This window comes from Drosophila tropicalis, unplaced genomic scaffold (assembly GCF_018151085.1).
Source record: "Drosophila tropicalis isolate 14030-0801.00 unplaced genomic scaffold, ASM1815108v1 contig_258, whole genome shotgun sequence".
Lineage (NCBI taxonomy): Eukaryota > Metazoa > Arthropoda > Insecta > Diptera > Drosophilidae > Drosophila > Drosophila tropicalis.
Window position 1 is genome coordinate 56,456 of NW_027172710.1, and position 14,732 is coordinate 71,187.

General features: G+C 40.0%; 1 protein-coding gene across 6 annotated transcripts in view; it reads right to left on the bottom strand.

Annotated features, from left to right (window-relative positions):
• Mob3 (MOB kinase activator 3) overlaps positions 1-14,732 on the bottom strand; it is a 292,093-nt gene that overhangs the window by 14,908 nt on the left and 262,453 nt on the right. The window lies entirely within an intron of this gene.

Genomic DNA, 14,732 nt, shown 5'->3' on the forward strand with positions numbered 1-14,732 from the left:
TCGCTGTGACGAGCCACTAGATGCCGTCAAATGTTTACCTGAGTTTGCAGGAGTACAGGAAGCTTATGTATTTTTGAGGCAGGCAGCATTAGCCGCTTACGAGATCTTTCGACCACGTAATGGCAGTTCTCGTCATTACCAGGCTGTTATCATTATAAGAAGCAAGATCAGGGGCCCCGCAGACGAGGTGCTGGGCTCATTTGGTACTGTATTGAATTTTGATTTAGATTTCACATACAGTGACATGAGACCAATTCATGTCATTAAACAGGAATTAGGTACCTTAAGGCAAGGTGGCCTGTCCCTGCTCCAGTATTACGACGAGGTAGAGAAGAAACTCATTCTTCTCACTAACAAAGTTAACATGTCATATGAGCCGGCTTTAGCAAAGGGCCTATGTGAAAAATTCCGTGACGATGCGTTGCGTGTGTTATATCGGGTCTCAAGCGCAGTCTTACAGATGTGCTCTTTGCAGCAAAGCCCAGAGACTTGCCTTCGGCGCTAGCTCTCGCGAAAGAAGTTGAGTCAAATCATGATAGGTACACATTCGCGGCTAATTTCGCAAAAAGTCTAGAGGACAAAGAGCGCAAGCCGCATGCAAAAGCGCAGGGTCACCAACAGCAAGCAAAATAAGGCCCCAATGCAGACGGATCAACGAAGCAGTAGGCAGCATAATAATAATGGCGCACCGGTGCCCATGGAGGTCGATCCTTCCTTCTCAAGGGTTTTGCAGCCCACTCAGGCCCCGGTTTTCGCGAATAGGAAGAACCCCGCATCCGACCGCACAGGCGGTCAGAGAAATCAGCAAAGATTGAATCACGTCACGCAAGACGCGGGACAGGGAGCAGAGGTGTACGCTGATGCGGCCTCTAGCGCAGCGGCACAAATCAATGACGATGCTAGCTATGACTCCCTAAATTTTTTAGCTATGATACCCTAAATTTTTTAGGAGTAAATCCCTGCGACCCGTCATCAGACGAAGAATAGCAGGGACTCACATGCGATTCCTCATAGACAAGGGCGCGGCCAAGAATTTCATTCGGCCACATGAAGGGTTAAAAGGCGTCCACTCTGTAGAGTTCCCCTTCAAAATTCATTCCATTCACGGCGAGACACAAATTACACACAAATGCTTTGTTGCAATGTTTGGGGTAAAGGCAACCTTTTTTATTCTGCCGGACAAATGTAGACTGTGCAGAGGCATCCCCATTAGCCAGAAGTTCCTTTTTGAAAATGCTAAAGACCAGACAAAAGGCCTTTGCAGACCCAGACGAGGCGTTGCCGTATAACACATCAGTCGTGGCCACCATTAGGACCACAGATGAGCAACCGATCTATGCCAGGCTTTACCCATATCCAATGGGAGCAGCTGATTTCGTTAATAAAGAAATCAAAGATCTGCTAAAAAATGATATAATTCAAAAGTCAGTCTCTCCCTACAATAACCCAATATGGGTAGTAGACAAGAAGGGCACTGATGAAGCGGTCAATAGGAAAATGAGGTTGGTAATGGACTTTCGTAGACTTAATGAAAGAAGTGTGTCTGACAAATACCCTATGCCAAATATATCAATGATATTGGGGAATTTCGGAAGAGCCAAATTCTTTTCCACATTAGACCTCAAGTCTGGTTATCACCAGATCATACTCGCTGAACGCGACCGCGAGAAAACCTCTTTCTCTGTAAACGGGGGAAGTACGAGTTCAAAAGGCTCCCCTTTGGATTAAAGAATGCAGCAAGCATCTTCCAAAGAACCATCGACGACATACTGCTAGAGCAGATTGGCAAATTGTGCTATGTTTATGTCGATGACGTAATCATCTTTTCAGAAGATGAGGACTCCCACACTAAACACGTGGATTGGGTCCTCAAAAGCTTACACGAAGCAAACATGAGGGTCTCCGTCGAAAAGTCACGATTTTTTAAGAAAAGCGTGAACTTTCTTGGTTTCATAGTCACCAACACTGGCGCCACGACGGATCCTGAAAAGGTTAAGGCAATACAGGAGTATCCAGAACCTAAAACACTGTTCCAGGTCAGATCATTTCTAGGCCTCGCAAGTTATTACAGATGTTTCATTAGGGACTTCGCCGCAATAGCAAGACTTATCTCCAATATTTTGAAGGGTGAAAATGGAACAGTCAGTGAGCATAGGTCCAGAAAAATAAAGGTTCAATTCTCTGAAGTGCAGCAAAGGGTGTTTCAGAAGTTGCGCGACATTTTGTCATCTGAAGACGTAATGCTCAGGTACCCTGATTTTAAGAAGCCATTCGATCTAACGACCGATGCTTCGGCTTACGGCATAGGTGCAGTCTTGTCTCAAGAGGGTCGTCCTATAACAATGATTTCAAGATTATTGAAGGACAGCGAGGTAAACTATGCGACAAATGAGAGAGAGTTATTGGCCATCGTATGGTCACTTGCCAAGTTAAGGCATTACTTGTATGGGGTAAAAGACATTAATATCTTCACTGACCATCAACCCTTGACCTTCGCAGTTTCGGAATCCAATCCAAATGCGAAGATCAAAAGGTGGAAAGCGCGACGAGTCTAATGCACGTATCTTCTATAAACCCGCAAGGACAATCTGGTTGCGGATGCCTTGTCAAGACAACAGCTCAACGCTGTGAATGAACAAGAAATTGAGTCCTGCGCAGCAACGATCCACAGTGAGGTATCTCTCACCAACACCATTGAGACAACAGACAAACCCTTGAATTGTTTTCAAAACCAAATAATGCTAGAAGAGGCGCGTTTACCGTTAAAACGAAGTTTTATTCTTTTTGGGAATAAGAAACGCTACTTGATCAGCTATACTTCCATCGAATCGCTGCTAGACGAGCTCGAAGATGTAATTGCACCCAAATGCGTAAATGCTCTCCACTGTAATTTACACACGCTTGCAATGATACAAGATTCATTGGTTCGTAGATACCCGGTCACAAAGTTCTGGCATTGCAAAAATCGCGTAGTGGATGTAATTGCGGTGGGAGATAGAAGGGAAATCCTCACAGCCGAGCATAATAGGGCCCATAGGTCTGCACAGGAAAATATTAAGCAGGTACTCTCGGAGTACTACTTTCCAAAGATGGCAAGAATGGCCAATGAAATAGTACAAAATTGCAAAATATGTGCTAGGGCTAAATATGATAGACACCCCAAAAAATCAAGAGCTTGGAGAGACACGGATCCCCTCAAATGTAGGAGAGATGTTACACATGGACATTTTGTTCACTGACAAGAAATACTTTCTAACTTGCATCGACAAGTTCTCTAAGTTTGCTATTGTCCAACCGATCCCCTCAAGAACCATTGTGGATCTGAAGCCAGCTCTAATACAAATCATGAATTTTTTTCCTAAAGCCAGATCCATTTACTGTGGCAATGAACCGTCATTGAATTCAGAGACTATGCTCGCAAACAACTATGGGGTCAGCATTTCAAATGCACCACCATTGCATAGCATCTCGAATGGACAGGTTGAGCGCTTTCACAGCACCCTGTTAGAGCTAGCCAGATGCCTAAAGATCGATAGAGGCAGAAATGACACTGTAGAAGTCATTTTACTGGCTACAACTGAGTACAATAAGTCGATCCATTCGGTCACCGACCAGAGACCAGTCGATGTGGTTCAGGCGCACCCAGATGAGCCACAAGGAAAAATACAAGAAAAGATTAGAAACGCTCAGACGATGCTCAGAGCTAGGGAGAACGCAAATCGGCAGAATAGGGTCTTCGACGTTGGTGACAGAGTTTTGGTCAAGTCCAACCGACGGCTCGGAAACAAACTCACACCTTTATGTGATGAGAAGGCAGTGGAAGCAGACCTGGGGACCGAGGTCCTCATTAGAGGGAGGGTGGTCCACAAGGACAACCTAAGGTGACTCCATTGATTTTTTTGTACACCTTTTTTAAGCCACTAGGCAAACTCGTATAAGTTAGATATATTTGATCAACTTACAACTTAAGCCACTTGGTATAATTTTTAAAAACTTTCTTGGTGGTGGGCCGTAAAAAGAAGAACAAAAAAAATTGCGAAAAAATAAGAAAACAACCTCATTTCACAGGTTTGGATCCATACTACTCCTCTCCTTATCCCTGGCTTCGGCACATGTCATCGACTACTCGCGTGCCAAGTACATTCCCATCGTCGACGGCGAAATCTTGGTATGGGAGGATAACGCCTATGCCAGGCACTCGGCAAACCTCTCCGAGCACGCGCGAATGGTGGAAGAAACAGTCAAATTAATTGACATGTTCCCGCAATCCCACACGAAAAAACTTCTAATTGTGGACACGGCACATCTACAAGACCTATTGGAGGCGTTAGGCACGCACCATAGAGTCGCCAGGAGCTTAGAGTTCCTAGGATCCATACTAAAGGTTGTGGCGGGTACACCCGATGCCGAGGATTTAGAGCAGACTAGGTTTACTGAAATGCAATTAATAAATGCCAATAATAGAGAAATAGAAATAAACACTAGAGTTCAGGACCAGCTTAATCAGTTAACAATTACTGTCAACAAAATTCTCAAGATAGCCAAAGACTCACAAGTTGACACTGGCCATTTATATGAAACACTACTGTCTATAAATAGGATGCTAATGATGGAGTTGCAAAATTTAATGCTTGCTATTACTCTGGCAAAGGCCAACATTGTTAGCCCAAACATTTTGGACCACTCAGATTTGAAATCAATTTGGCTAGAGGTACCCACCAACACTCCCATAGGAGATCTTATGTCCGTTGCGTCCGCAAAAGTTCTTCAATCCATTAACACCATACACTTTATAATTAAATTCCCCAAGATTAAAAGAGCTTGCAGAAAGATCACGATTTATCCTGTTATCCACAAGAACTTCATAGTGCGATTGTTTGACAACGTCATAGCCGAATGCGATGGAGAAACCCACACACTACAGAGTTGCGCCGCTTCACCTGGAGCCACATTTTGTCGTCTGGCTTTGGAAAGTTCATGTGCCAAAGAGCTCCATGCAGGTGTCACGGCACACTGCGAGATCCAGCCGAGCAACCGGAATGATGACGGAATCATCATCCTCAACGGCGGGTCCGCAAGGATTCAGGTGGACAACGGCACTGAGATCCAGGTACAAGGCACGCATCTCATCACGTTCGGAGACCGAGTCGCAATTAACGGGACTCTGTTTTACAATCACAACAACGTGCGCAATAGAGTCCCGGGTATTGCCAATTCTCCCTTGCTGAACATCACTGCCACCCAAAATGTCCTCAGCCTCCCTTACCTTCATCGTTTGAATGAACGTAATCTGGAGGTGATACAGCAATTCGAAAAAAACGCCGGAAATGATCAGGCCTATCGTGTGGCATTCATTATTGGAGCCATATGCTGTGCTTTGATCTGCATTGGCCTCACTCTTTGTCGACTCATCGGTGCAAAGATGTCTGCAATGCAGTTACCAGATGTCGTCGCCGTTATTGGGTCGGCCGAGGACGGCCTTATACTTGAAGGGGGAGTAGTTAACAATTAACACTTAATATAGGATATTTTATAAGTTTATAATCTACCCTCGCTATCGCGTGCTCTATAAGTTAAGTAGCAGCCCTCGCAATTGCGACATTGCATAAATTGTATCAGCGGGCTATAGCTGCAATGGTCAGCGACGGTAACCGGACACTTTTGTTTTGCTGCAAGAGTTTCCGTTATCGCCAAAGGTTTGCTGAGTCGGCTTGCCGACCATGACATTGTGGCGTGATGCGAATTTTGGCTTAGCTTAAGTGAAATATTCTATGTTTTAAGAAATCAGTTTTGAATACAGCGCTCTTCCAATAAGTCGCTTAAATAAATATTTACTCCGGCACTTAGCCGTAAAATAATTTGTTTTATTGTCTGAGCCCGAGGCCAGCAATAAGAGGCTCAGTTCGCCTCTCAACCTAATCTTCACCTTCAACAGGACTGGAATATATTAATTTATATATTCTTGATCAGCATGACGAGACGAGTTCGATGCCATGTCCGTCCGTCTGGATCAACGCAAACTCCTTCTACACCGTAAGAGCTACAGAGCTGAAATTTTGCATGTAGGCGGCTTGTACATACTGCAGGGGTTTTATATCTCGGATTCAGCCGGATCGGACCACTATATCATATAGCTCCCATACAAACGCCAAAGTCAAGAACAGTGACTTTTATCAATAACTTCGTCATTTTCTGTGCTATTGCCGTGAAACTAATATTTATTACGCCTATAAACGACTGTGACAAATTTGCTCAAAGTCGGGTGACTATATATATTCCCATAGGAATGATCGGTCGAAAACAGTGACTTTTGTAAATAACTTCGTTACTTTTAACGAGATTGCTTTTAAAATAAACATTTGTTAGTTTAATATATCTGTTAACGACTGTACCGAATTCGATAAAGTTCGGGTGAGTGCATCCTATAGGTCCTATAAGAATGATCGGTGGTAAACAGTGACCTTTGATCAATAACTTCGTTATTTCCATTTTGTTGTTCGAAGAGCCAGCTTCTTCCAGCATTTGTATTTGTCAGCTGACCAAGGACAGTGTTGAACAACACAGGGGTAGCGCCTGCATCTGACAGAGTACGCCAAGGAAAGTTGGGCGGTTCTAAGCTATAGATTTGAAATTTTAAATTTTGCGTCCTTTCGACCCAGCAGTGCCAATCCATTATGGTGCGAATGCTGCAGAGGATGCTGTTAGGAGGACGAATTGAGAGAAAGGCGTATAACAGGAAACCGGTCCGCCACGGCGATCATAAGGATGAAGGGTCTACAAGAACTCCGATGTCAAAAGGTGGTCGCCGGCCAGTTAGCCGTTATGGACGAGAGTAAGTCTATTGAGTCGGAACAACGGCTTGTTGAGGCCAAAACTGAAAAAGTGCCGAAAAAACATCCAAAGCCGAGGCAGCGACCAAATGCTATTATAGGCAACATGTCACATAGTGACATTTTAAAACTTGTGACCCATAGGGAGAATGACAAACTCAAAGCCGTGGGTGAATGTGTCCAAAAAAACGAAAAAGACGAAATAACCGTGGACGAGATTATCAATGCGATTTCAGCGGAACAGAACATTAACTTCATGAAGTTGTGAAGAGTCTTCGTCCGCTGCAGGACTCAGAAAGCCATTCGGTGCATCCCAACACTACGTGTGTTGGATATCTTGCTCAAAGCTGGTACCGTTAAGATAGTTTTTAATGCTTGAGTGCAGCCAAGTGCAACTGGCGAGTCGAGGAACAAAAGGTGCCTGGGATGTGGATAGAACGACCACAAGATAAAAGATGTCACAATAACGTTAAATGCTTTTTACGCCTAGAAAGGAGATTTTACCATGGACCATGTTAGACCAACGACAACTTCCGTGTGGGCAGCTAAGAACTTTGTGCGTGCGCATATTAAGGATAGACCCAAAAATCCTTAACGGCAAAAATCATTTTTAGTTAATGAGAATAAATGATAATTATTAAAAAAAAATTCGCAACTTTAAAACTGAATATATTATACTGAATATAATGGTGGGCGATTTTAACAATCGATCTTGGATTTTTTTGTTTTATCTGAAAAGTATGTTATTTATTATACTTACATAATAGCATGTTTTATAAATTTTAGTAATTACTGTTATTGAAAAAATACACTAAGTATTGGCATTTTTTAAAACATTGGTGGAATACAACTAGCAAGGATCAACTAGGAACAATGCCGGACCATATGGTCCCAATCGATCGTATAAGCCATAAAACTAGGGAAACCCTACCTAAAAAAGGCGCCGCAGTTATAGGGAAGATGAAGAGCGCATTCTCTTGATTCCCCTTTTACCTTTATTAAGTGCAAGTCAGAACTGCTACGAACATGGAATTTCTCCAATGCATTGCAATACCAACTGGAGGGATTATTCTTTGAAGCTTGCCTACTCATTTCCTGAACCAGGATAAACAAAAACGGTTTAATGATGGAAATACGACAAAGAGATTTCTTGAAAATGATAAAACGACATCTTTAATGACAGTTGTTGCCTGTTATCTTGAATGTTATAAAATGCAAGGAAATGGTAAATGTTGAAAAATTTTCTGAATATATTTAAAAAACTGCTGAACATTTAATTGAATTGTGTTCGAAAAAAATTAATTAATTACACCAACGGTAGATAGGATTTTGGCTCACGGAAAGGACACAATAGATTGTCAGTATTTGAAAATCTAGAGATATATTTGAAACATCACAGGAATGCAAAACATGGACTACAAATGGTTCAGATGCACCAATACGACATACCAATACAATGAACACTTTTTTATCATGCTGGCAACCTCTTCGGACCAATTTATTGCATCGCTAAGACATTTGCTATCAGCCATTAATTTTTTATAACTCCCAATCATTTGCAGCGGCACTTAACACTTCCGTCTGTGAACACGATGAAGCAGAGGTTTGGGCACACCATTTTTCCAACGTGATTGAGGGAAGGCACCAAAAGTCTGGATGCAGAGCACCCTCTTTTCGACTCTCCTCAACCTAATATAAGATATATTATCGATTCCACCAAAGTGGGATGCGGTGAACTCCTTTGCGGAGAGTAATGCACGATTGGCTCTAATTGAACGCAGATTGGAGGCACAATAATAAAGCAACACGTCTGCTGTGAAGCATTACCTTTCGGTCTCTTATTGTACTGTGCGTATACTGTTGGAAGCTGTTCTCACTGTTAGTTGTTAAATAAATGGAATTGAAACAAAAAAAAAAACGCTTACACATACAGTTTATATAGCGTTGCATCTGAGTGTGCTCTACTGAAATCACTGAAGTTGCAGTTACTGCTGGCAGCGTTGTCTGAAGCGTTTAAGCAGAGACAAATTATTTTGTCTTTAATTTGTTTTTTATTTATTCCACCTTATTGAAATGTGGGGATATGATGTTTTATATTAAAAACAATCTCATACATACCGACGGGTGGACGAACGGACGGAAATAGGACATGGTTATAGCAACATAAACTTTGCAGTGTACTTTTTGTAGTTGGAATCGCATTAGACCAATTTTTCAATACCCGCTATAAAAAAAGAGAGATCTCGGCGGCATTGCTACAAGGATTTATTAATAATTGCTTACAACAGGAAGTCGGCTAAATAAGTTCCTATTGATACTTCCTTGACACTCATGCTCACTAACTGGTAGTCTTAGGAGGGTGCCACTACCCACACACGCACATGCCAAAGCATTATACAGTGCATTTTATACGGACTTTGTCCAGTTAGTCCTCTTGCCTATCATCGCAGAAAGAGGCTCAAAATGTAGTAACAGTCGTCTAAGTTGTCTATACCGCTATCAGTATATATTCCTATAGCCAACTACACTAAGAACTAAAAAAAGAAAACGCAAACGAATGAATCAACAGACTCTTCATCTGTAATGTCCATACACTATAATTTTCACTATCTAGTGTTTCGATTGAAAATTGTGCACGCATCTTGGACAATTTAGTTAGTCACAAACTTTAAATAATAAAACGAATATCATACAAGTCTTTCCGACCAAGCTTTTACTTCCGCTGCCCATAACCTATTCGAGTAGAGGTTTATTAGAGACTAAATTTATGCATAGGAATATTCGCTGCAGCGCAGGCAGCAAGAAATATCTAACACGCAAAGAAAGATTGTAAAAAAAATAAATATTTTAGAAGTTAGAAGCAAATGAAAAAAAAGATACTTTTCGAAAAAATGGCAACTTTGATAAAAAAGCAATGAGGTGCCACGGGACACCCGGGTAGAGTGAAGCTCTCTAGGAATTCGTCGAATTTAGGGGGTCACTGAAGTGTAGCTGAATTTTGTTAATACATTTCGATTTGAAGTCTCACTAAATTGATCGCAACACACCATGCCAGTACTAGTCGACGCCCTTGTGTACACATACTTTTTATACCCTTGCAAAAAGGGTATATTAATGTTAATCAAAAGTGTGCAACGCATAGAACAAAGCCTCTCCAACCATATAAAGTATATATATTCTTGATCAGCACGACGAGACGAGTTCAAATAGCCATGTCCGTCCGTCCGTCTGGATCAACGCAAACTCCTCCTAGACCGTAAGAGCTACAGAGCTGAAATTTTGCATGTAGGCTTGTATATCTCGGATTCAGCCGGATCGGATAAATATATCATATAGCTCCCATACAAATGACAAAGTCACGAACAGTGACTTTTCTTAATAACTTCGTTATTTTCTGAAATTTAATATTGGTGAGTTTATTACACATATAAACGACTATGCCAAATTTGATCAAGATCGGGTGACTATATCATATAGCTCCTATAGGAACGATCTTTCGAAAACAGTGAATTTTGTCAATAACTTCGTTATTTCCTATGCTAAGATTGTACGCCGTTTTTTCGGAAACATTAGCCTTTTTAGCTTAAACGTCTTTCCACTTTGATGGCTATAGGTAAGGAAAGAGTTACCAAAAATGTTGCAAGGGTATACAAACATTGACGCGGTCAAAGTTAGCCCCGGCCCTCTGGTTTAAGCGTAACTCTTATACATACATACATACATTTGTATGTATGTTCATACATATGTATGAACATATGTATGTATGTATGTTCATACATATGTGTGTATGTTCATACATATGTACATACGTATTTCCATATATGTAGTTATGTATACGTATGCATACGTTCACAAGACTAAATCTGATATGTACATATGCTTTGATTCATCCTCCGACACGGCCATTCTGACAAGTTACACGTCCTCGTGTAATATGCCAAACATTAACTTCAAAAATGTCTTTGTAATAGATTTCAAACGTAAGTCATCGTCTCTTTTAGACGGATATCCAACCAATAATCATCATTTTTCTTAAACGGATAACCATTAACAATCGTCTCTCTTAGACGGATAACCATCTGATAAAATATTCAGTTCAACATTTCTTCGCACAAACTTTTAACATTTATTCTTAATTAAAACATTTGAAAACATATTTCTTTCAATTCAATTCAATAACTTCACCTATGCAGGTTACAAAAATAAAACATGATGCTTGTTTTCATTACATAATATTTTGACAAATTGTCGATTTTACATTTTCTTTAACTAAAATTCCAAATTTAATTCAAAAAGAAACAATCATTGTCTCACTTGGACGGATAACCTTCGTCTCACTTGGACGGATAACCTTCGTCTCACTTGGACGGCTCACCATCGTCTCACTTGGACGGTTCACTCTCAGCTTCTATCCGACACGGCCATCCTGACCTTTATACATCCTCGTGTAATCCACAATAATGCTTTACTACAAAATTTTAGCTTCAACTTTTTTTATAGAATATTTAAATTATCTTCTGTTTCCATAATGTTATGCGTCACACGGCATGATCAAAACATTCGTTCTGTACTTGTTCTTGCATTATGAAAAATTTTTCAAGTTCTTAAGTCAGCCTTTCAGGCATCTATACTGTCTCTAATAGTTTCACTTATTTCAACAGTTTTCTTTTTAACTACTTCATTACTGTCTCTTTCAACAGTTTCCTTTTTTTCCTTTTCAAATTTTCCAAACTTAATTTATCGTCATCGTCTCTCCTAGACGGATAACCATCGTCTCTCCTAGACGGATAACCATCATCTCTCCTAGACGGATAACCATCGTCTCTTCTAGACGGATAACCATTATAGCATTCGCTTGTTCTCGTGTAATTAACATTTGATAAAATATTCAGCTCAACATACAACAACTTCTCTTGAACCAGATACCATCACGCAGCGACCGATAATCGTATATCTCAATACACACTTCATTCATAATGTCAGTTTCAAAACCTTAAGTACCTTCTCTTCAACGGTTTCCATACTGTCTATTTCAACAGCTGCTTTCAACGGTTTCCATACTGTCTTTTTCAACAGCTTCCACACCGTCTCTTTCAATGGACATGGTTATAGCAACATAAACTTTGCAGTGTACTTTTTGTAGTTGGAATCGCATTAGACCAATTTTTCAATACCCGCTATAAAAAAAGAGAGATCTCGGCGGCATTGCTACAAGGATTTATTAATAATTGCTTACAACAGGAAGTCGGCTAAATAAGTTCCTATTGATACTTCCTTGACACTCATGCTCACTAACTGGTAGTCTTAGGAGGGTGCCACTACCCACACACGCACATGCCAAAGCATTATACAGTGCATTTTATACGGACTTTGTCCAGTTAGTCCTCTTGCCTATCATCGCAGAAAGAGGCTCAAAATGTAGTAACAGTCGTCTAAGTTGTCTATACCGCTATCAGTATATATTCCTATAGCCAACTACACTAAGAACTAAAAAAAGAAAACGCAAACGAATGAATCAACAGACTCTTCATCTGTAATGTCCATACACTATAATTTTCACTATCTAGTGTTTCGATTGAAAATTGTGCACGCATCTTGGACAATTTAGTTAGTCACAAACTTTAAATAATAAAACGAATATCATACAAGTCTTTCCGACCAAGCTTTTACTTCCGCTGCCCATAACCTATTCGAGTAGAGGTTTATTAGAGACTAAATTTATGCATAGGAATATTCGCTGCAGCGCAGGCAGCAAGAAATATCTAACACGCAAAGAAAGATTGTAAAAAAAATAAATATTTTAGAAGTTAGAAGCAAATGAAAAAAAGATACTTTTCGAAAAAATGGCAACTTTGATAAAAAAGCAATGAGGTGCCACGGGACACCCGGGTAGAGTGAAGCTCTCTAGGAATTCGTCGAATTTAGGGGGTCACTGAAGTGTAGCTGAATTTTGTTAATACATTTCGATTTGAAGTCTCACTAAATTGATCGCAACACACCATGCCAGTACTAGTCGACGCCCTTGTGTACACATACTTTTTATACCCTTGCAAAAAGGGTATATTAATGTTAATCAAAAGTGTGCAACGCATAGAACAAAGCCTCTCCAACCATATAAAGTATATATATTCTTGATCAGCACGACGAGACGAGTTCAAATAGCCATGTCCGTCCGTCCGTCTGGATCAACGCAAACTCCTCCTAGACCGTAAGAGCTACAGAGCTGAAATTTTGCATGTAGGCTTGTATATCTCGGATTCAGCCGGATCGGATAAATATATCATATAGCTCCCATACAAATGACAAAGTCACGAACAGTGACTTTTCTTAATAACTTCGTTATTTTCTGAGCTATTGTCGTGAAATTCAATATTGGTGAGTTTATTACACATATAAACGACTATGCCAAATTTGATCAAGATCGGGGGACTATATCATATAGCTCCTATAGGAACGATCTTTCGAAAACAGTGAATTTTGTCAATAACTTCGTTATTTCCTATGCTAAGATTGTACGCCGTTTTTTCGGAAACATTAGCCTTTTTAGCTTAAACGTTTTTCCACTTTGATGGCTATAGGTAAGGAAAGAGTTACCAAAAATGTTGCAAGGGTATACAAACATTGACGCGGTCAAAGTTAGCCCCGGCCCTCTGGTTTAAGCGTAACTCTTATACATACATACATACATTTGTATGTATGTTCATACATATGTATGAACATATGTATGTATGTATGTTCATACATATGTGTGTATGTTCATACATATGTACATACGTATTTCCATATATGTAGTTATGTATACGTATGCATACGTTCACAAGACTAAATCTGATATGTACATATGCTTTGATTCATCCTCCGACACGGCCATTCTGACAAGTTACACGTCCTCGTGTAATATGCCAAACATTAACTTCAAAAATGTCTTTGTAATAGATTTCAAACGTAAGTCATCGTCTCTTTTAGACGGATATCCAACCAATAATCATCATTTTTCTTAAACGGATAACCATTAACAATCGTCTCTCTTAGACGGATAACCATCTGATAAAATATTCAGTTCAACATTTCTTCGCACAAACTTTTAACATTTATTCTTAATTAAAACATTTGAAAACATATTTCTTTCAATTCAATTCAATAACTTCACCTATGCAGGTTACAAAAATAAAACATGATGCTTGTTTTCATTACATAATATTTTGACAAATTGTCGATTTTACATTTTCTTTAACTAAAATTCCAAATTTAATTCAAAAAGAAACAATCATTGTCTCACTTGGACGGATAACCTTCGTCTCACTTGGACGGATAACCTTCGTCTCACTTGGACGGCTCACCATCGTCTCACTTGGACGGTTCACTCTCAGCTTCTATCCGACACGGCCCTCCTGACCTTTACACGTCCTCGTGTAATCCACAATAATGCTTTACTACAAAATTTTAGCTTCAACTTTTTTTATAGAATATTTAAATTATCTTCTGTTTCCATAATGTTATGCGTCACACGCCATGATCAAAACATTCGTTCTGTACTTGTTCTTGCATTATGAAAAATTTTTCAAGTTCTTAAGTCAGCCTTTCAGGCATCTATACTGTCTCTAATAGTTTCACTTATTTCAACAGTTTTCTTTTTAACTACTTCATTACTGTCTCTTTCAACAGTTTCCTTTTTTCCTTTTCAAATTTTCCAAACTTAATTTATCGTCATCGTCTCTCCTAGACGGATAACCATCGTCTCTCCTAGACGGATAACCATCATCTCTCCTAGACGGATAACCATCGTCTCTTCTAGACGGATAACCATTATAACATTCGCTTGTTCTCGTGTAATTAACATTTGATAAAATATTCAGCTCAACATACAACAACTTCTCTTGAACCAGATACCATCACGCAGCG